At 34.5% G+C, this 23,893-nt stretch overlaps 1 non-coding gene across 1 annotated transcript; it reads left to right on the top strand.

Moving 5' to 3' along the window:
• Positions 1-23,312: 23,312 nt before the first annotated feature.
• LOC128773987 (U6 spliceosomal RNA) lies at positions 23,313-23,420 on the top strand. Its single transcript, XR_008418471.1, has one exon. It is a non-coding gene; the product is annotated as a U6 spliceosomal RNA (small nuclear RNA).
• Positions 23,421-23,893: the final 473 nt, after the last annotated feature.

Below are 23,893 nucleotides of genomic sequence, written 5' to 3'. Positions count from 1 at the left end.
AAAATCAAGGAATGAACCCACAACTATATGGCCAATTAATCTTTGACGAAGCAGAAAATAATACCCAATGGCCAAAAGAATGTCTCTTCAACAAATGGCTTTGGGAAAACTGGGAAGCTACATGCAAAAGAATGTAACTGGACCACTTTCTTAAGCCATAGATGAAAATAAATTCAAAATAGATTAAAGACCTAAATGTGAAACCCGAAACCATAAAAATCTTAAAAGACGACACAGGCAGGAACCTCTTTGACATTGGCCATAGCAACTTCTTTTTAAAGATGTCTCCTGAGGCAAGGAAACAAAAAAAAACATAAACCATTGGAAGCTAATCAAAATAAAAAGCTTCTGCACTGAAGGAAACAATCAACAAAACTGAAGGGATGGGAGAAGATTTTGCAAACGACATATCTGATACAGGGCTAGTACCCACAATATATAAAGAACTTATCAAACTCAACACCGAAATAACAAATAATCCAATTTAAAAAATGCCCAGAAAATGTGAATAGACATTTTTCGAAAGAAGAAATCCAGATGGCCAACAGACTTATAGAAAGATGCTCAATGTCCCTGATTATCAGGGAAATGTAAGTCAAAACGACAATGAGATATTACCTAACTCCTGTCAGAATGTCTAAAATAAACACACAAGAAACAACAGGTGTTGGTGAGGATGTGGAGAAAGGGAAACACTCTTGCACTCTTGGTGGAAATACAAACATGCTCAACCACTCTGTAAAACAGTATGGAGTTTCCTCAAGAAATTAAATATAGAACTACCCTATGATACAGTAATTGCACTATTCGGTATTTACCCAAAAATACAAAAATACTACTTCAAAGGAATACTTGCAACCCGATTTTTATGGAAACATTATGTATAATAGCCAATTTATGGAAACAGACCCAGTGTCCATCAACTGATGAATGGATAAGGAGGTGGTATATATAAACAATGGAATATTACTGAGCCATAAACTATAATAAAATCTTGCCATTTATAAAGACATAGATGTAACTAAAGAATGTAATGCTAAGTGAAAAACAGTCAATAAAGACAAAAACTATGTGATTTCACTCATACGTGGAATAATGAAACAAAAAAATGAGCAAAGGGACAAAAAGAGGGAGAGAGAGAGAGAGAGGCAAACCAAGAAAAAGACTCTTAAGTATAGACAACAAACTGATGGTTACCAGAAGAAAAGTGGGTGGGGGATGGGTCACATAGGTAATGGGGATTAAAGAGCTCACTTGTGATGAGAACCTTGTGTTGGATGAAAGATTTGAATCACTATTGTATACCTGAAATTAATATTACACTATACGTTAACTAAATGTAATTTAAAATAAGATTTAAAAAATAAAAAATATATAAACAATCTCAATTACAATTGTATCCAAAAAATAAACTACTTAGGAATAAATTATACAAGGTGTTTAATAATCTGCACACTGAAAACTATAAGACATCAGTAAATAAAATTGAAGACTACACAAATACATGGGAAGATATTCCATGTTTATATACCAGAAGAATTGATATTGTTAAAATTATTATTGTAGGATTGTATGTAATTCAATCTATAGAAATCCCAATTAAAATTCCAGTAACATTTTTCAGAGAGAACAAGCAATCCTAAAATTTGTATGTAACACAACAGACACAAAATAGCCAAAGCAATCTTGAGGGAAAGGACAATGCTGGAAGCGTCACATATCTTGATTTTTAAAAATATTGCAAATTTACAGTCATAAAACAGTATCTTACTGGCATAAAAGCAGACACATTTATCTAGAGAACAGAATAGAGACCAGAAATAAATCCATGTGCATATGGTCACTTAATTTACAACAAAGGAGCCAGTAATATTCAAAGGGGGAAATGACAGTCTCTTCAAGAAACAATACTGGACAAACTGGGCAGACACATGTAAAACAATAAAAGTGGACCTCTATCTTACACCATATACAAAGTTTTACACATCATGGATTAAAGAATTCAACATAAGATATGAAGACATATAATCCTAGGAGAAAACATAGATAATTAGATTTTTGACAGAAGTTCTGTCTATGATTAGTTTTGATAAGACTCCAAAAGCAGCAAAACAAACACACAAAATAAGTGCAACTATCATCAGGGAAATAAAAATCAAAACCACAATGAGATAACACTTCACACCTGTCAGAATGTCTAGAATTAATAACTCAGGAAACAACAGCTGTTGGTGAGGATGTGGATAAAGGGGAAAACTTTTGCACTGTTGGTGGTAATGCAAACTGGTGCAGCCACTCTGGAAAATAGTATGGAGGTTCCTCAAAAAACTAAAAAAAAAAAAAAAAAAAAAGAATTACCATACAACCTAGCAATTGCATTACTAGGAATTTCTCCAAAGGATACCAAAATGCTGATTCAAAGGAGCACATGCACCCCAGTGTTCATACCAGCACTATCAACAATAGCCAAATTATTGAAAGAGCCTAAATGTTCATTAACTGATGAATGGATAAAGATGATGTGGTGTGTGTGTACACACACACACACACACACACACACACACATATATGTATATATATACATATATACATAATGGAATACTACTCAGCAATTAAAAAGAATGAAATCTTGCCATTTGCAACAACGTGGATAGAACTAGAGTGTATTATGATAAATGAAATAAGTCAGAGAAAGACAGTTTTCATATGAGTTAACTCATATGTGGAACTTGAGAAACAAAACAGATGAATATAGGGGAAGGCAAGGAAAAGTATGATAAAAACAGTGAAGGAAAGAAACCAAAAGATATTCTTAAATACAGAGAACAAACTGATGGTTTCTTGAAGGGAGGTGGGTGGGGGGATGGGTTAAACTGGTGATGGGCACTAAGAAGGACACTTTGTGAAATGAGCACTGGGTGTCATATGTAAGACACGAATCACTGGGTTCTACTCCTGAAGCCAAGACTACACTGTATGTTAACTAACTTGAATTAAAATTTTTAAAAAAGTACAACTACATCAAACTTTTTCATCACTTCAGTGTCACTGAAACGCACACTTAGGAAAGATTAAATTGATGTTATATATATATATAATATATATATATATTATATATATTACGATATATATATATTATATTATATATATATATCACAATATATATATATATATTATATATATATATATATATCACAATATTTTAAAAACATGTAATTCAACTTAAGCAATGCTGAAAGGAATATTTATAGCACTAAAATTTTACTTTTGATAACAGTATATGCACCAAATAAAAATGTAAGTTTCTACAATAAAGAAATAGTAAAATAAAAGTGAAATAAGCTCACAGCAAGAAAAGAAGGCAATAATAAAGATAAGAGCCAAAATAAGTATGAAAACAACATAAAAATCAATAAAATGAAAAGATGGCTTTTGAAAAAAAAATAATAAACCACTAGCAAGATTGACAAAATTCCCAAGAGTAAAACATGAGATCATTTATATCAGAAGTGAAACTAGGTGTATCACTGCTTATTTTGCAGTCCACAAAGATTTGTAAAAACAGGTTGGAAAATCTTATGCTCATAAATTTGACAACTTAGGAAAAATGAAGCAATTGCTAAAAAATGGCAAACTATCAAAGATAAACCAAGTTGAAATAGGAACCCTTAATAGTCTTAAAAGCATTAGAAATAGTGAATATAATTTAAAAGCACCCAATAAAGAATCCTCAATCCCAAATAACTGCAGATATTAACCAAACATCTAAAGTAGAATTGACACATATTTCACACAGTTTTAATACTAAAACCAGAAAGAAGAAAAAGAAAACTACAGGCCCAAAATCTTCAATTAAATGTTACGAAAACAAAACCAACAATGTATTTAAAAAAAAAAAGACACTGTGATCAATTAAGAATCTTTTCAAAAGAGTAAATCTCATGTTATGATTTTTGCCACTATTAAAATATTTTTAAGTTTTGGAACCTTTGTGAACTGTTTGTGAGAATGCAGCCACTCTGGAAAACAGTATGGAAATTCCTCAAAAAATTAAAAATATAACTACCCTACGATTCAGTATTTCTACTAGTGTATATTTCCCAAAGAAAATAAAAATTTTAACTTAAATATATTTATTCCAAGCAGTGAGGAGGGCACTTGTTTGGATGAGCACTGGGTGTTGTATGGAAACCAATTTGACAATAAATTATGTTAAATACACACACACACACACACATACACACACACACACACACACACACATTTATTCCAGATAGGTAAGGTTGCCTCAGCAGTTGAAAATCAGTCAATGTAGTCAACCATATTAACAAAGTAAGCAAAAATAATCACATAATTGTATCAATTGATGCAAAAAATAATTTTACAAAATACAACACATTCATGATTTTAAAAAATCTCTCAGCAATTTAAGAGCAGGAATCCTTAACTTGATAACTGGTACCTACAAAATGTATAGGTGACATCAAACTTAATGATGAAAAATGATGACTATTAATATGGGAATAAAGTACAAATGTTCCCTATAACCACCCTTATTTTAAATAAGTCTGAGAGGTCTACCCCTTGCAATAAGGCAAAAAATAAATAAATAAATAAGTAAATAAATAAATAAATAAATACATAAATAAATATAAATGCAATTGCAAAAGAAGACATAAAATTGTCACTATTTGCAGATGGCATTATTGCCTACATAGAAATCCAAGGAAATATACCAAAACATGTATTAAGTTATTCAGTGAGTTCCCCCAAGGGTGCAGAATACAAAATCAGCATATAAAATCAATAATATTCTATATATTAACAATGTAATGCATGAAAGCTGAAATTAAATCATGAAACCATTTTCAACTGTAAAAAAATTAAGTAGTTATGTATAAATGTAATAAAATATGTATAGGTTCTGTGCAGTGGAACTGACAAAATGCTAACAAAAATAAATCAATAAAGACCTATATATGCATGGTAAAATATGGCATGTTCATGGATTGGAATAATCAACATAGTAAAGATGCCAATTGTCCTAAATTACTATCAAAATTCCAGAATTTTTTTTAAATTTTTTTAAGTTTATTTATTTTGAGAGAGAGAAAGTGTGAGGGTAGGGGCAGAGAGAGAAGGAGAGAGAGAATCCGAAGCAGGCTTCATGCTGTCAGCACATGGCTCAATGTGAGCTGCAATCCCATGAACTATAAGTTCAGGACCCGTGCCGAAACCAACAGTTCAGGACTTGTGACGAAACGAAGAGTCAGACACCCCTTACTGACTGAGCCACCCAGGCATCCCTTTTTTTTGTTTTGTTTACATGGGCTGGATTATTCTAAAATTATATGAAATGGCACAAACTCTGATAAAAACAATCTAAAAAAATACAATAAAGTGTGTGAAATCACTCTACCTTATATTAATGCTTACAATATAGCTACAGCAACCAAGACACTGTAGTATTCATTGAGGAATAGCCACATAGATCAATAGAACAGAATAGAATCACCCAGTCATAGACTCACAAAGAAACAGCCAATTGAATTTTGACATAGATTAAAAAAGCATTTCAATGGAAGAAAGATAGCCTTTTCAACACATGGCTCTAAAAGAATTGGGCATCCAGAGCAAAAGAAAAAAAAAAAAAACTTAGAACCAAAACTTAGAGTATATTTAAACATAACTCAAAGTGGATAATAGAATTGTAAGTAATACATAAAAATAATCAAAATTTTAGGAAAAAATAAGAAAAAAATTGGTAACTGGTGTTAGGCAAAGAGCTGTTAGATTTGACAACAAACTAATAATCAATAAAAATTATTGATCAATAATTTTTGATCAATACCTCTTCATCAGAGAAATGCAAAATAATACCACAAAGTGATATTACATATCTGTAAGAATGGCTAAAGTAAAAAATAAGGACAGCAGGAAATGCTGGTAAGAATTCAGAAAAACTCGGGGCGCCTGGGTGGCTCAGTTAAGCGGCTGACTTCGGCTCAGGTTATGATCTCGCGGTCCGTGAGTTCGAGCCCCGCGTCGGGCTCTGTGCTGACAGCTCAGAGCCTGAAGCCTGTTTCAGATTCTGTGTCTCCCTCTCTCTGACCCTCCCCCGTTCATGCTCTGTCTCTCTCTGTCTCAAAAATAAATAAACGTTAAAAAAAATTAAAAAAAAAGAATTCAGAAAAACTGGATAACTAAATTATATTTAGTGGAAATGTAAGATTCAACATCCACTCTTTAAATTCGTTGACAGTTTCTTATAAAAATAAATATGCAATTGTCATAAAAACACAGAACTGGACTCAGGCATTTATCTGAGAAAAATGAAAACATATCCCATCAACAGTGCATGAGGGTTCCTTTCTCTCCATGATTTCGTCAACACTTATTATTTCTCATATTTTTTATTCTAGCCATTCTGACAGATGTAAAGTGGTATCTCACTGGGGTTTTGATTTTCACTTCCCTGATAATTATTGATGTTGAACATCCTTTCATGTGTCTGTTGACCATTTGGATATATTTTTTAAAAACATGTCAATTCAGGTTCTCTCCTCATCTTTTATTTATATTATTTTGGGTTTTTTTGTGCTGTATAAGTTCTTTTTTTTTAATTTTAATTGCAGTGTAGTTAACATGCTGTGTTATATTAGTTTTAGGTGTACAATATGGTGATTAAACAGCTCCATATATTACTCACTGCTCATCAAGATAAGTGTACCTTTAATCCCCTTCACCTATTTCACCCAACCCCCACCCACTTATGTTTGTTTTACATACTTAAGAGTCTTTTTTGGGTTTGTATCTTTTTTTCACCTTTGTTCATTAGTTTTGTTTCTTAAATTCCACAGACCAGTGAAATCGTATGGTATTTGTTTTTCCCTGACTGGCTGATTTCACTTAGCATTATACTCTAGATATATCCATGATGTTGACAATGGCAAGATTTCATTCATTTTTATGAATGAATAATATTCCATTTTATATATATATATATATATATATATATATATATATATACACACACACACACACACACCATATATATACCATACCTATATATACACATATATATACCATATATATACCATATCTTCTTTATCCATTCATCTGTCATGGACACTTAGGCTGCTTCCATAACTGGGCTGTTGTAAATAATGCTACAATAAAGAAAGAGGTGCATATGTCACTTTGAATTAGTGTTTTCATATTCTTTGGCTAAATATTCAGTAGTGTGATTACTGGATAATAAGTAGGGTAGATATATTTTTTAATTTTGGAGGAAACTCCATACTGTCTTCCACAGTGGCTTCACCAGTTTCCATTGTCAAAAGCAGTGCATAAGGGTTCCTTTTTCTCCACATCCTTGCCAACATTTGTTGCTTCTTGAGTTTTTTATTTTAGCCATGCTAACAGGTGTGAGGTGGTATTTCATTGTGGTTTTTATTTGCATTTCTCTGATGATAAGTGATGTTGAGCATATTCTCGTGTATTTGTTGGCCATATGTATGTCTTATTTGGAGAAATGTCTGTTCATGTCTTCTGCCCATTTTTAAATTGGTTTATTTGGTTTTTTTAGGATGTTGAGTTGTATAAGTTTTTTATATATTTTGCATACTTACCCTTTAACAGATATGTCAATTACAAATATTTTCGCCCATTCAGTAAGTTGTCTTTTATATTGTTGTTTTTTTTTCCTTTGCTGAACAGAAGCTTTTTATTTTGATATAGTCCCAAAGTGTATTTTTACTTTTGTTTCCCTTGTGTCATGAGACATATTTATAAAAATGTTGTTACGAGTGATGTCAAACTATTTACTGCATATTTTTTCTTCTAAGAATCTTATCGTTTTAAGTCTCACATTTAGGTCTTTAATTCATTTTGAGTTTATTTTTGTGGATGGCATTAGAAAGTGGCCTAGTTTTATGCTTTTACATGTAACTGTACAGTTTTCCAACACCATTTGTTGAAAAGACTGTTTTTCCCCCATTGTATATTCATGGTTCCTTCATCATACCTTAATTAACTATATAAGCATGGGTTTACTTCTGGCTTCTATATTCTCTTTCATTGACCTATGTGTCTACTTTGTACCAGTGCCATACTCTTTTGATTACTAAAGCTTTGTATTACATCTTAAAATCTGGGATGGTAATACCTCCAGCTTTGTTCTTTGTCAAAATTGCTTTGCCTATTTGAGATCTTTTGTGGTTTTATGCATATTTTAGGATTATTCACTCCAGTTGTGTAAAAAGTGCTGTTGGTATTTCAGTAGGGATTACAAATCATTGCAGCCATTGTGGAGAACACTATGGAACTTCCTCAAAAGAATAAAAATAGAAATATCACATGATTCAGTAATTCCACTACTGGGTTTTTACCCAGAGAAAATGAAAACACTAATTTTAAAAGATATATGTACCCTTATGTTTATTGCACCATTTTTCACAATAGCCAAGATATTCAAGCAACCTGTGTCCATACATACATAAATTGATTTAAAAATTATGCACGCACACACACACACACACACACACACACACAAGGTAATATTACTCATAAAAAAGAATGAAATCCTGACATGTGCAACATCATGGATAGATCCTAGAAGGTATAATTGTAAGTTAAACCAGTCAGATACAGAAAGACAAATGCCATATAATTTCACTCATATGTGGAATTTAAGAAGAAAACAAAGCATAAAAAGAGACAAACCAAAAAATCTTAGACACTTAAATAGATAACAAACTGGTGGCTGACAAAGGGGCGAGGAGTATTGGTAAAATAGATAAAAGGGATTAATAGTCCACTTATTGTGATGTACACTGAATAATGTATAGAATTGTTTAATAATTTATTGTACTCTTGAAGCTAATATTGTGATGTACACTGAGTAATGTATAGAATTGTTTAATCATTTATTGTACTCTTGAAGCTAATATAACACTATATGTTAATAACATCTCAATAAATAATAAAGAAAACAATAAAAACATGCTTATTCAAAAACCTGTACATAAATGACATAGCTTTATTCTTTTTTAAAATTGTGGTAAAATACATATAATAAAATTTATAGCTTTAAATATGTTTAAGTAAACAGTTCAGGGGTTTTAAGTACATTTACATTGTTTTACGAACATCACTATCCATCTTCAATTTTTCGTCTTAGGAAATTGCAATTTTGTATGCCGTGCATTTATTGATGGACAATTTGGTTGCTTCTTCCTTTTGCCTAATGTGAATAAAACTCTGAAAATATTTGTGTACAAATATATGCCCAAGACCTTACTTCCAATTCTTTGGGGTATATACTCAGAAGTAGAATTCCTGGATTATATGTTAGTGCTGTTTAATTTTTTTGAGTATCCACCATACTGTTTTTCATAGCAACTGTATCATTTTACATTCTCACCAGCAATTCTCAGGGTTCAAATTTCTCTGCTTCTCCAACAATGTTATATACAATAGATTTTTTAGAGCAGTTTTAGGATCACAGTAAAACTGAGCAGACGGTATAGAGATTCACCCAATAGCCTCTATCACCACACATGTATATCCTCCCCTATTATCAACCTTATCAAGTCTATTCAATTAACTTTACCACACAAATTTATATTTTTGTGTCATTTCAGGTTATTGTTTTGTGTCCTTTCATTTCAACTTAAATAAACCCCTTTAGCATTTAGCATTTTTTTTGTAGGGCATGTTTAATGGTAATGAATTCCTTCAGATTTTTTTAAAATCTGAGAATATTCTAATTTTCTCCTTGTTTTTTTTCAAGTTTTTATTTAAATTCCACCTTGTTAACACATAGTGCAATATAAGTTTAAGTAGTACAATTTTGTGATTCATCACTTACATACAACACCAGGTGTCACAACAAGTGCTCTTCTTGATACTCACCACACATTAGCCCATCTCACCCCCCCCCACACACACACCCTCCAATGAATCTGTTTGTTCTCTATATCTAAGAATCTGTTTTATGGTTTGCCTGACTCTTTTCCCCCCATATTCATCTCTTTTGTTTCTTAAGTTCCATATATGAGTGAAACCTAATGATATTTCTCTTTCTCTGACTGACTTATTTCATGTAGCATAAGTTCTACCTACATCCACATCATTGCAAATGGCATATTTCATTCTTTTTGATGAATGAGTTTATATATATATATATAATTAAGATATAATGTATAATATATAATATATATATTGATATATATCATATATATGACATATATATATCATATATATCATATATATATCATATCATGTATATATGAAATATATAAGATATAATGTATAATATAAATATAAGATATAATGTCACTTCTGTGACATATATATATATATATATATGTCACATATATATCTATATATATATATGTCACATATATATCACAATTTCTTTATCCATTCATCAGTCAATGGACATTTGGGCTCTTTCCATAATTTGGCAATTGTTGATAATGCTGCTATAAACATCAGGATGCATGTGTCCTTTTGAATCAGTACTTTTGTATCCTTTGGCTAAGTACCTAATAGTGCAATTGGTGGTTTGTAGGGAGATTCTATTTTTAACTTTTTCAGAAACCTCCATACTGTTTTCCAGAATGGCTGCACCAGTTCACATTCCTACCAACAGTGTAAGAGTGTTCACTTTTCTCAGCATCCTCACTAATGCATGTAGTGTCCTGTGTTGTTAATTTTAGCCATTCTGATAGGCTTGAGGTGATATCTCATTGTGGTTTTGATTTCTATTTCTCTAATGATGGGTGATGTTGAGCAACTTTTCATGTGTCTGTTATGTCTTCTTTGGAAAAATATCTATTCTTAACTGGATTATATATGTTTTGGTGTGTTGGATTTGATGAGTTATTTATGGGTTTTGGATACTAACCCTTTATCCAATATGTTATTTGCAAATATTGTCTCCCTCTCCAAAGGTCGCCATTTAATATGTTGACTGTATCATTCGCTGTGTAGAAGCTATTTGCCTTGATGAAGTCCCAATAGTTCATTTTTTTCTTTTGTTTCCCTTGCCTCCTGAGAATTTTTTAGTAAGAAGTTGGTCGCTACAGCTGAGTTCAAAGGGGTTGCTGCTATGTCTCCTCTAGGGTTTTAATGATTTCTTGTCTCACATTTAAGTCTTTCATTGATTTTGAATTTATTTTTGTGTATGGTGTAATAAAGTGATCCACTTTCATTCTTTTTGCATGTTACTGTCTGGGTTTCCCAACACCATTTGTTGAAGATACTGTCTTTTGCCCATTGGATATTCTTTCCTGCTTTTTGAAGATTAATTGACCATAGAGTTGTGGGTCCATTTCTGGGTATTCTATTCTGTTCCATTGATTTATGTGTCTCTTTTTCTGCCAATATCATACTGTCTTGATCTCTAAAACTTTGGCATATAGCTTGAAGTCTGGAATTGTGATGCCTCCAGATTTGCATTTCTTTTTCAAGGTTGCTTTGGCTATTCTGGATGTTGTGTGGTACCGTGCAAATTTTAGGATTGTTTATTCTAGCTCTGTGAAGAATGCTAGTGGTATTTTGAAAGGAATTACATTAAGTGTCTAGATGGCTTTGCATAGTATAGACATTTAACAAAGTTTGTTTTTTCTAATACATGAGCATGGGATATTTTTTCCATTTCTTTGTGTCATCTTCAATTTCTTTCATCAGTGTTCTATAGTTTTTAGAGTAGATATATTTTGCTTCTTTGGTTAGGTTTATTCATAGGTATCTAACAATTTTTTGTGCAATTGTAAATGGGTTGATTCCTTTATTTCTCTTTCTGCTGCTTTATTATTGGTATATAGAAATACAACAGATTTCCATACATTGATTTTATATTCCACCACTTTGCTGAATTCGTGTATCAGTTCTAGTGATTTTTTTGGTGGAGTCCTTTCAGGTATTCACATACAATACCATATCATCACTGAATAGTAAAAGTTTGAATATTTAATTAATGACCTGAATGTCTTTTATTTCTTTTTGTTGCCTGACTCCTGAGACAAGGACTTCGAGTACTATGTTTAGAAACAATGGTGATAGTGGACATCCCAATGGTGAGAGAGGAAGAGCTTTCAGTTGTTCTTCATTGAGGATTATATTATCTGTCGGTCTTTCATATGTGGCATTTATGATGTTGATGTAAATTCCCTGTATCCCTACTTTGTTGAGGATTTTAATCAAGAATGGATGATGTACTTTGTCAAATGTTGTTTCTGCAACTATTGAGAAGATCATATGGTCCTTATTCTTTCTTTTACTAATGTGGTGTATCACGTTGTTTGGTTTGTGAATACAGAAGCAACTTTGTAGCCCAGGAATAAATTCAAATTGATTATGGTGAATGATTCTTTCAAAATGTACTGTTGGATTCAATTTGATAATATTTTTTTGAGAATTTTTGCCTCCATGTTCATCAGGTATATTGGCCTGTAATTGTCCTAAAAAGGACAAGTCTTTGTGAAAAGACAATTATGGTGGCCTCTCAGAATGAGTTCGGAAATTTCCCTTCCATTTCAACTATTTGGAATATTTTGAGAAGAGTAGGTATTAACTCTTCTTTAAATATTTGATAGAATTCTGCTGTGAAGCCATCTGGCCCTGGACTTTGTTTGTTTGGAGATTTTTAATTGCAGATTAAATTTCTTTGCTGTCTTTCAGTCTACTCAAGTTTTTCTATTTCTTCCTGTTTCAGTTCAGGTAGTTTGTATATTTCTAAGAATTCACGAATTTCCTTCAGTTTGCTGAATCGGCTGAGATCTAATTTTTCATAATATTTTCTAGTAATTGTGTCCATTTCTGTGGTGTTGGCTGTAATCTCTCGGCTTTTATCCATGATTTTATCTATTTGGGACCCTTATCTTTTCTTTTTGATAAGTCTGGCTAAGGGTTTAAAAATTTATTAATTCTTTTAAAAAATCAGCCCCTTGTTTCATTGATCTGTGCTTTTTATTTGTTTATATATCATTTATTTATGCTCTAATATTTATTATTTCCCTCCTTCTACTTTATGCTTCATTTGTTGTTCTTTTTCTAGCTTCTTTAGGTTAGGTTGTGTATTTGATATTTTTCTTGCTTCTGTAGGTGGGCCTGTTTTGTTATATACTTCCCTACTTCTGCATCTCAAAGATTTGGAACATATTTGTTTCTATGTATTTTTATTTTTATATTCTTTTTTTATTTTTTTTATTTAAAAAAATTTTTTAATATGAAATTTATTATCCAATTAGTTTCCATTCAACACCCAGTGCTTATCCCAACAGATGCCTTCCTCAATACCTATGACCCACCCTCCCCTCCCTCTAACCCCCCATCAACCCTCAGTTTGTTCTCAGTTTTTAAGAGTCTCTTATGTTTTGGGTCCCTCCCTCTCTAACTTTTTTTTCCTTCCCCTCCCCCATGGTCTTCTGTTAAGTTTCTCAGGTTCCACACAGGAGTGAAAACATATGGTATCTGTCTTTCTCTGTATGACTTATTTCACTTAGCATAACACTCTCCAGTTCCATCCATGTTGCTACAAAAGGCCATATTTCATTCTTTCTCATTGCCTCATAGTATTTCATTGTGTATATAAACCACAATTTCTTTATCCATTCATCATTTGATGGACATTGAGGCTCTTTCCATAATTTGGCTATTGTTGAGAGTGCTGCTAAAAACATTGGGGTGCAAGTGCCCCTATGCATCAGCACTCCTGTATCCCTTGGGTATATTCCTAGCAGTGCTATTGCTGGATCATAGAGTAGATCTATTTTTAATTTTCTGAGGAAACTCCACACTGTTTTCCAGAGCATCTGCAATAGTTTGCATTGTCACCAACAGTGCAAGAGAGTTCCCATTTCTCCACTTCCTTGTCAGCATCCATAGTCTCCTGATTTGTTCATTTTAGTCACTCTGACTGCCGTGAGGTGGTATTTCAGTGTGGTTTTGATTTGTATTTCCCTGGTGAGGAACGGCGCCGAGAATCTTTTCATGTGCCTGTTGGCCATCTGGATGTCTTCTTTAGAGAAGTGTCCATTCATGTCTTCTGCCCATTTTTTCACTGGATTATTTGCTTTTTGGGTGTAGAGTTTGGTGAGTTCTTTATAGATTTTGGATATTAGCCCTTTGTCTGATATGTCATTTGCAAATATCTTTTCTCAATCCTCCAGTTGCCTTTTAGTTTGTAGATTGTTTCCTTTGCAATGCAAAAGCTTTTTATCTTCATGAGGTCCCAATAGTTCATTTTTGCTTTTAATTCCCTTGCCTTTGGGGAAGTGTCAAGTAAGAAATTGCTGCTGCTGAGGTCAGAGAGGTTTTTTCCTGCTTTCTCCTCTAGGGTTTTGGTGGTTTCCTTTCTCACATTCAGGTCTTTTGTCCATTTTGAATTTATTTTTGTGAATGGTGTAAGAAAGTGGTCTAGATTCATCCTTCTGCATGTTTGTGTCCAGTTCTCCCAGCACAATTTGTTAAAGAGACTGTCTTCTTTCCATTAGATATTCCTTCGTGCTTTGTCGAAGATTAGTTGGCCATACTTTTGTGGGTCCAATTCTGGAGTCTCTATTCTATTCCATTGTCTATGTGTCTGTTTTTGTACCAATATCATGCTGTATTGATGATTACAGCTTTGTAGTAGAGGCTAAAGTCTGAGATTGTAATGCCTCCTGCTTTGGTCTTCTTCTTCAAAATTACTTTGGCTATTTGGGGTCTTTTGTGGTTCCATACAAATTTTCAGATTGCATGTTCTAGCTTCAAAAAGAATGCTGGTGCAACTTTGATTGGGATCACATTGAATGTGTAGATTACATTGTGAAGTATACATATTTTAACAATATTTATTCTTCCAATCCATGAGCAAGGAATGTTTTTCCATTTCTTTATATCTTCTTCAATTTCCTTCATCAGCTTTCTATAGTTTTCAGCATACAGATCTTTGACATCTTTGGTTAGGTTTATTTCCTAGGTATTTTATGCTTCTTGGTGCAATTGTGAATGGGATCAGTTTCTTTATTTGTCTTTCTGTTGCTTCATTGTTAGTGTATAAGCATGCAACTGATTTTTGTACATTGATTTTGTATCCTGCGACTTTGCTGAATTCATGTATCAGTTTTAGTAGACTTTTGGTGAAGTCTATTGGGTTTTCCATGTATAATATCATGTCATCTGCAAAAAGTGAAAGCTTGACTTCACCTGTGCCAATTTTGATGCCTTTGATTTCATTTTGTTGTCTGATTGCTGATGCTAGAACTTCCAACACTATGTTAAACAACAGCGGTGAGAGTGGACATCCCTGTCATGTTCCTGATCTCAGGGGGAAAGCTCTTAGTTTTTCCACATTGAGGATGATATTAGCTGTGGGCTTTTCATAAATGGCTTTTATGATGTTTAAGTATGTTCCTTCTATCCTGACCTTCTTGAGGGTGCTGAATTTTGTCAAATGCTTTTTCTGCATCGATTGACAGGATCATATGGTCCCTTTCTTTTCTTTTATTCATGTGATGTATCACATTGATTGATTTGCGAATGTTGAACCAACCCTGCAGCCCAGGAGTGAGTCCTCCTTGATCATGGTGAATAATTCTTTTTATATGCTGTTGAATTCGATTTGCTAGTATCTTGTTGAGAAGTTTTGCTTCCATATTCATCAGGGATATTGGACTGTAGTTCTCTTTTTTTTTTGTTGGGTCTCTGTCTGGGTTAGGAATCAAATAATGCTGGCTTCATAGAATGAGTCTGGAAGTTTTCCTTCCCTTTCTATTTTTTGGAACATCTTGAGAAGGATAGGTATAATCTCTGCTTTAAATGTCTGGTAGAATTCCTCAGGGAAACTAACTGGTCCTGGACTCTTATTTGTTGAGCGATTTTTGATAACTGATTCAATTTCTTCGCTGGTTATTGGTCTGTTCAAGTTTTCTATTTCTTCCTGTTTGAGCTTTGGAAGTGTGTGGGTGCTTAGGAATTTGTCCATATCTTCCAGGTTGTCCAGTTTGTTGGCAAATAATTTTTTATAGTATTCCCTGATAATTGCTTGTATTTCTGAGGGATTGGTAGTAATAATTCCATTTATTCATGATTTTATCTATTTGGGTCATTTCCCTCTTCTTTTTGAGAAGCCTGGCTAGAAGTTTATTAATTTTAAAACCAACTCTTTGTTTCATTGATCTGCTCTGCTGTTTTTTTTTAGATTCTATATTGTTTATTTCTGCTCTGATCTTTATTATTTCTCTTCTGCTGGGTTTGGAGTGTCTTTGCTGCTCTGCTTCTATGTCCTTTAGGTGTGCTTTTAGATTTTGTATTTGGAATTTTTCTTGTTTCTTGAGATAGGCCTGGATTGCAATGTATTTTCTTCTCAGGACACTCTTTGCTGAATCCCAAAGCATATGGATTGTTGTATTTTCATTTTCATTTGTTTCCATATATTTTTAAATTTCTTCCCTAATTGCCTTGTTGACCCATTCATTCTTTAGTAGAGTGTTCTTTATCCTCCATGCTTTTGGAGGTTTTCCAGACTTTCCTGTGGTTGATTTCAAGTTTCATAGCATTGTTGTCTGAAAGCGTGCATGGTATGATCTCAATTATTTTATACTTATTAAGGGCTGTTTTGTGACCCGGTATGTGATCTATCTTGGAGAATGTTCCATGTGCACTCGAGAAGAATGTATATTCTGTTGCTTTTGGATGCAGAGTTCTAAATATAGCTGTCAAGTCCATCTGACCCAATGTATCATTCAGGGCCCTTGTTTCTTTATTGATACATGTCTAGATGATCTATCCATTGCTTTAAGTACAGTATTAAATTCCCCATTCCTACATTCTTATCAATAAGGTTGCTTATGTTTGTGATTTACTGTTACTCCCATATTCGGTGCATAGACATTTATATTTGTTAGCTCTTCCTGATGGATAGTCCCTTTAATTATTATATAATGCCCTTCTTCATCTCTTGTTACAGCCTTTAATTTAAAGTCTACTTTGTCTGATATAAGTATGGCTACTCCAGCTCTCTTTTGACTTCCAGTAGCATGATAGATAGTTCTCCATCCCCTCACTTTCAATCTGAAGGTGTCCTCAGTTCTAAAATCAGTCTATTGTAGACAGAAAATAGATGGGTCTTGTATTTTTATCCATTCTGATACCCTATGTCTTTTGGTTGGAGCATTTAGTCCATTTACATTCAGTGTTATTATTGAAACATATGGGTTTAGAGGTATTGTGATTTCTGTAGGTTTCATGTTTGTAGTGATGTCTCTGGTACTTTGTGGTCCTTGCAACATTTCACTCTCAGAGTCCCCCTTTAGGATCTCTTGTAAGGCTGGTTTAGTGGTGATGAATTCCTTCAGTTTTTATTTGTTTGGGAAAACCTTTATCTCTCCTTCTATTCTGAATGACAGACTTGCTGGATAAAGGATTCTTGGCTTCATATTTTTTTTATGTTCATCACAGTGAAGATTTCCTGCCATTCCTTTCTGGCCTGCCAAGTTTCAGTAGATAGGGCTGCCACTAGTCTTATCAGTCTCCCTTTGTAGGTTAGAGCCTGTTTATCCCTAGCTGCTTTCAGAATTCTCTCTTTATCCTTGTATTTTGCCAGTTTCACTATGATATGTCATGCAGAAGATTGATTCAAGTTACGTCTGAAGGGAGTTCTCTGTGCCTCTTGGATTTCAATGCCTTTTTCCTTCCCCAGATCTGGGAAGTTCTCAGCTATGATTTCTTCAAGTACACCTTCATCCCCTTTTTCTCTCTCTTCCTCTTCTGGAATTCCCATTATATGGATATTGTTTCATTTGATTGAATCACTTAATTCTCTAATTCTCCCCTCATACTCCTGAATTTTTTTATCTCTCTTTTTCTCAGCTTCCTCTTTTTCCATACTTTTATCTTCCAATTCACCTATTCTCTCTTCTGCCTCTTCAATCCGTGCTGTGGTCACCTCCATTTTATTTTGCACCTCATTTATAGCAGTTTTTAGCTCCTCATTAGCTCCTTAGTCCCTTAATCTCTGTAGCAATAGATTCTCTGCTGTCTTGTATACTTTTATCAAGCCCAGCGATTAGTTTTATGACAACAATTCTAAATTCTTGTTCTGTTATATTGTTTAAATGTTTTGGATCAATTCGTTAGCTGTCACTACTTCCTGGAGTTTCTTTTGAGGATAATTCTTCTGTTTTATCATTTTGGGTATTCCCCGGGGTGCTCCATACTACAGGACACTTCCCCTGTACTGTCCAGAGTAACTTGTGTTTGTGGGCGGGGCCATAGTCAGACCCAATGTCTGCTCCCAGCCCACTGCAGGGGCCACAGTCAGGCTGGTGTGTACCTTATCTTCCCCCTCTCCCAGGGGCAGGACTCATTGTGGAGTGGTGTGGCCCCTGTCTTGGCTATTTGCACATTGCCAGGCTTGTTGTGCCGCTTCGATGGGATCTGGCATATTAGCCAGTGTGCATCTGCAAGGTGCACAGGGGTGGGAGCAGCAGGGTTAGCTTGCTTTGCTGTCGGTGGTCCCCTGCAGGAGGGACCCTGCAGCACTGGGAGGGAAGCAAACCCGTTGGAGGGATGTATCCGCAGAAGCATAGTCGTGGGTGTTTGCATGGTGAAAGCAAGTTCATTGATGGGAACTGGTTCCCTTTGGAATTTTGGCTGGGGGAAAGGAGAGTGAGACAGCACTTGCCAGTGCCTTTGTTCCCCTGGTGAGCTGAGCTCTGTGTCCCAGGGCTCAACAATTGTCCCTCCTTGTGTACTCTCGCCCTCCCCACTCTCCAAGAGCAGAGCTGTTGACTTTTAACATTCCAGATGTTAAGTCCTGCTGGCTTTCAGAACTCACGGTGTCCGGCCCCTCCACTTTTGCAAGCCAGGCTTGGGGGCTCTGCCTTGCCTGGGCGGGCTGCCCCTCCACTGCTCTGGCTCCCTCCAGCCAGTCCATGTAGCATGTACCGCCTCTCCACCCTTCCTTCCCTCTTCCGTGGGCCTCTTGTCTATGCTTGGCTCCAGAGAGTCTGTTCTGCTAGTTTTCTGGTGGTTTTCTTGGTTATTTAGGCAGATGTGGGTGGAATATAAGTGATCAGCAGGTGATATCAGCGTCCTCCTATGCCACTATCTTCTCTCTTTCTCATCCCATGTGTTTTTAAAGTTTATTCTTTAATTTCCTTGTTGACCCATTCATTCTTAAGTAGGATGTTCTTTAGTCTCCATGTATTTATTGTCTTGCCAAACTTTTTCTTGTGGTTGACTTTAAGTTTCATAGCTTTGTGGTTGGAAAGTATGTGTGGTATGATGTCAAACTTTTTGTACTTGTTTAGGGTTGATTTGTCACCCAGTATGTGATCTATTCTGGATAATGTCCCGTGTGGTCTCAAAAAAATGTTTATTTTGCTGCTTTAAGATGAATGTTCTGAGTATATCTGTTAAGTCCATCTGGTCCAGTGTGTCATTCAAAGCTATGGTATCCTTGTCGGTTTTATGCTTAGACAATCTGTCCATTGCTGTAGGTGGAGTGTTAAAGTCCTTTACTATTATTGTATTATTATCTATGAGTTTCTTTATGTTTATTACTAGTTGTTTTATATATTTGGGTGATTCCATGTTGGATGCATAAATATTTATAATTTTTAGATCTTGTTGGATAAACCCCTTTATTATGATATAGTGCTCTTTTACATTTCTTGTTATAGTCTTTGTTTTAATATCTAGTTTGTCTGATATAAATCCTGTGCTAGATTCTCTAAACCACTGTGGTGGCCTGGGGCTGGGCACAGCATGCGATGATGAGTGCACACACCTAGGCTCATCATGTAATTGTGGCTAGGGGTGTGCATATGGGAACAGTGTGGCAGCTGGGCTCTGCATGCAAAAGTAGCTGTGCACCCAGCGTTTGTGTGGGCATGTGGACAGCTTTAACAAAAATTACCCTCAGCCTTGTGCCAAGGCTACAAGAGGTGTCCATGCAACCTTATCTCCCACAGGTGGCTCTGGGTTTATGCACTTGGAAAGTGGCACCTGCCATGTTCCTACTTTTCAAAGTCCCCCCAGCACACTTAAAATCGGTATGAACAGATATGTTTCTTGTTTGCTCCCTGGCATTGTGTAAAGTGCCGTTTTTATCTTGCTTCTCCATGCAAGCTGCTATCTCTTTAAGGGCAGCAATCCAGCTATCCTTTGACCTCAGGACTCATTCAGTGCTGAGTTAGCTGTTTCTTAAAGTTCCAGGCCCCAAGGCCCACTGGTTTTAAAAACTCATGGAATTCAGCCTTTCTTGATTTTAAAGCCAGTTTTTATGGGGATTAGTCTTCCCTGTGTGAGCTCCTTCGTGTGATGTCTCATTTTTCTGAAGACAGCCTCCCTCCAACTTTCTGACCTTCCTAACACTTCATGTGCAGCTTCTTCCCTATATTTAGTTGTAGAGTTTGTTCTTCCAGTCTTTGGTTTGCTCTGCTGGTTAATTGATTTGGATGTGGATCATATATAGTTGTAAATGTGGTATGGGGTGAATTCAAGGTCCTCTTACTCCACCGTCTTCCCAAACTTCCCCCCAAAATAGGCAAAGATACATACAAGCATAAAAAAACATGAAGTATATAAGAAAAAAATGGTTAATGTTATTTCATCAAAATTAAAAACGTTTCTCTTCAAGAGTTACCATTAATTAAATGAAAACACTAGCCATAGACTGGGAGAAAATATTTGCAAAGTACATATCAAAGGACTCTAAACCAGACTATATAAAGATCTCTTACTATTCATTAATTTTTAAAAATGGCTGACCAATTAAAATGGACCAGACTTGAATAAAAACTTTACAAAAGTAAATATTTTGACTAATTATCATGTGAGAAATTCTCAGCAGACAAAAATAATAGCACTTCAAACAAGCTATAATGGCTAGAGTTAAAAAGAATGATAACACGAAATGTTAGTAAGGATGTGGAGCAACTGGAATGCTCATACAATGCTTGTGGGAGTGTAAAATGAAAGTACCACTTTGGAAAACAGTTTGGATATCTATATGTATAGCTGTATCTATGTGTATATATTTATTTATATCATCTATATGTCATCTATATCTATATATCTACTTGTACCTTATGATCCACTCATTCATTGAAGAGAAATGGAAAGATAAGCTCACAAAATTTTGTATAATAATGCCCAAGGCAGTGTTATTCACAGTAGCTAAAGACTGTAAATCACTATGTCTTTAAACACATGAAAAGATAAATAAATTGTAATGTGTCCATAAAATAGAATACTACTGATCAGTGAAAATTAATTCACAACCAACATACATAATAACAAAAATATAAATGAATATTTTTTGAGTCAATGAAACCAATTACAAAAGAACACATTCTATTTATTTCCATTTTTAAGTCCTAGAACACTAAAAACTTATCTATGGTGTAAAAAGTGGGATGATGATTGCCTCTGGGGTTCTGGAGACTGACTGGAAAAAGCTATGATGAAAGTTAATGAAGTGATAAAATTATTGTATACCTTAATTAGGTTGGTTATTACAAAGGTGTATCTATTTTTAAAACCTCATTAATTCTACACTTTAAAATTTGAATATTTTACTTCATGTAAATTACATTTTTTAAACAAAGGGGCCAGAAGAATAATGAAAATGAAAAAATGTGAGGTGTACCATCTGTATTATAACTAAAATAATTCTGATACTATGATGTTTTGACCTCTGGATGGAGAGAAACTAACCCTCCTGAAACTAGCCAATATTTAGTGATAGCAAAGAGCTCATCAGAGATGGTGTTTTGATATACAAAATAACCAGTTCAAAACCACACCTCCTCTATTTGGCCCACACATCCCAGGAGGCAATATTCCTCTGCTTTAATCATCCCATGGCCAGGTGCCAGCAACTAGGGACAAACATTGAGAGTCCACTGAAATCATTCAAACTAGACAGCCCCAAGCTGCTCACCTTTCCCAAGTTTGTTTTTCCTGCAGAAATCCCAATAAATACAGTGGCCCAAACCTTCCCTTTGCTCTTGTCTTCTACTTCCTGAACACCCAGGTGTATTTCCATGTAGCACATCATGGCATGGCATGCCTTCTGTCTCTAGAATCTGTGAGTATAGTGAATTTTCTTTCTCTTGAGCCTCTCTTCTGTCTTCTTATGTGGCTTTATATGAATAACCATTTTATATAAGAATACAAAACACAGGCTATCCAGATATGTAAACATAGTATAAATTCTAAGTAATCAAATCAGCCTGATATTAACAGATAGATTAACCATTTGAACAAACTACAAATTCCAGACATAAATTTAAGAACATGTGGTAATAGTGTACTTAAACAAACTCTGTAATACATGGTTTTGGGACAACTGGGTTGTAATTTGGAAAAGAAAGCTAAATCCATAGCTCAAACCATACCACAAAGCAGTCCAAAGATTGATAGAATTGACTACAGGAAGCATTTAAAACTTTTATTAAAAAATACCCTATGCGAGGTCAAAAGACAAATGGCAAACTGAAGGAATACAATTCGTGTCACAAAAAGAGATCTAATATTTCCAACATAAATAATTCTCATAGAATTCATAAAAAAAAGACTAACAATTCAATATGAAATGTGGGGAAAACATTAACAGACGATTCACAGTATAAGAAATAGCAATGTTCCTGACAATATTGAAGATGCACAACCTCACTCATAATAACAGAATTTTAAAATGAAACTACAGTGAAATGCCACTTCTTTTTTTATTATAGCACACTCAATAATATAGCGAGGAGAGAGTTATTCTCATATATAACTGGTGGGAAAAGCAAAATAATACTATAATATAGTGAGGTGAGAGTTATTCTCATATATAACTGGTGGGAAAAGCAAAATAATACACCTATGTGGTAGAATTTGGTTCTATCTGTGAACAATTTAAAGGTATATATCTTTTGGCTCAGCATTTCCGCTTCTGGAAACAACCCTACAGAACGCAAACACAAACACATATCATACAGAATAGGTGCAAGGTTATTCATTACAAGATTATCTGTAATATTCCAAGATTGAAAACGACTCAGTGGACACCTATGGTAGACTTGTAAAATTAGCCATGCTTTATCCACAGAATGGAATATAATACAGCTATTAATAAATGATAAGGAATATCCCTATGTACTGCAAAGACTCCAGGATATATCAAGTGAAAAAAAGGAAACTACAGAGCAATGTTTAAAGCATGCTATCTTTTGTGTAAAATGGGAATAAAGTATGAGTATTCAAGTTTGCTTGTATTTGCATGAAGAAATAAAAATACATATAAATAAACCTACTAAAAATAGTATGTTCTCACGTCAGCAGCACATATACTAAAAATTGGAAATAAATCAAGAAGATTAGCATGGTGCCTGCACAGGGATGTTACACAAATTCATGAAGTCTCCCAATTTGGGGAAAAGAAATGGACATCCACATTCATGAAGGTAAAATGTCCTAAAAAAGTATCAACCAAAGTATTACACTAGACATATTATAATTAAATTGTCCCAAGTCAAGGACAAAGAGAGAATTTTGAAAACAGCAAGAGAAAATCGATCTCAAAGGAAGAAGACAGAATAGGAGAATCCTGAGCTCACCTCCCACAAACACACTGAGGCAACAACTACATGTATTACAACTCACTATGTAAACAACCTGAAGACTGGCAGAACAAGTCTTTCATGGCTACTCTTGGAGAGGTCACATCAAAAAAGGTAGGAGAGGTAGAGATGCGATTGAAAACCAAACCTCCAGAGTGACTAAACACAAGTGGGAGGGACATCATGAACATGGGGGACTGGGAGGATCAGACCCCATACCTGGCACATTCTGGCCATGGGGACCATAACTGGGAAACCGATGCCTCATAATACTGGGCTTTGAAAAT

Source organism: Panthera pardus, unplaced genomic scaffold (assembly GCF_024362965.1).
Source record: "Panthera pardus isolate Hobbes unplaced genomic scaffold, ASM2436296v1 HiC_scaffold_27, whole genome shotgun sequence".
In the NCBI taxonomy this organism is placed as follows: Eukaryota; Metazoa; Chordata; class Mammalia; order Carnivora; family Felidae; genus Panthera; species Panthera pardus.
Note: the sequence above shows the minus strand (reverse complement) of the source record. Positions and strands in the feature narration are given on the sequence as shown.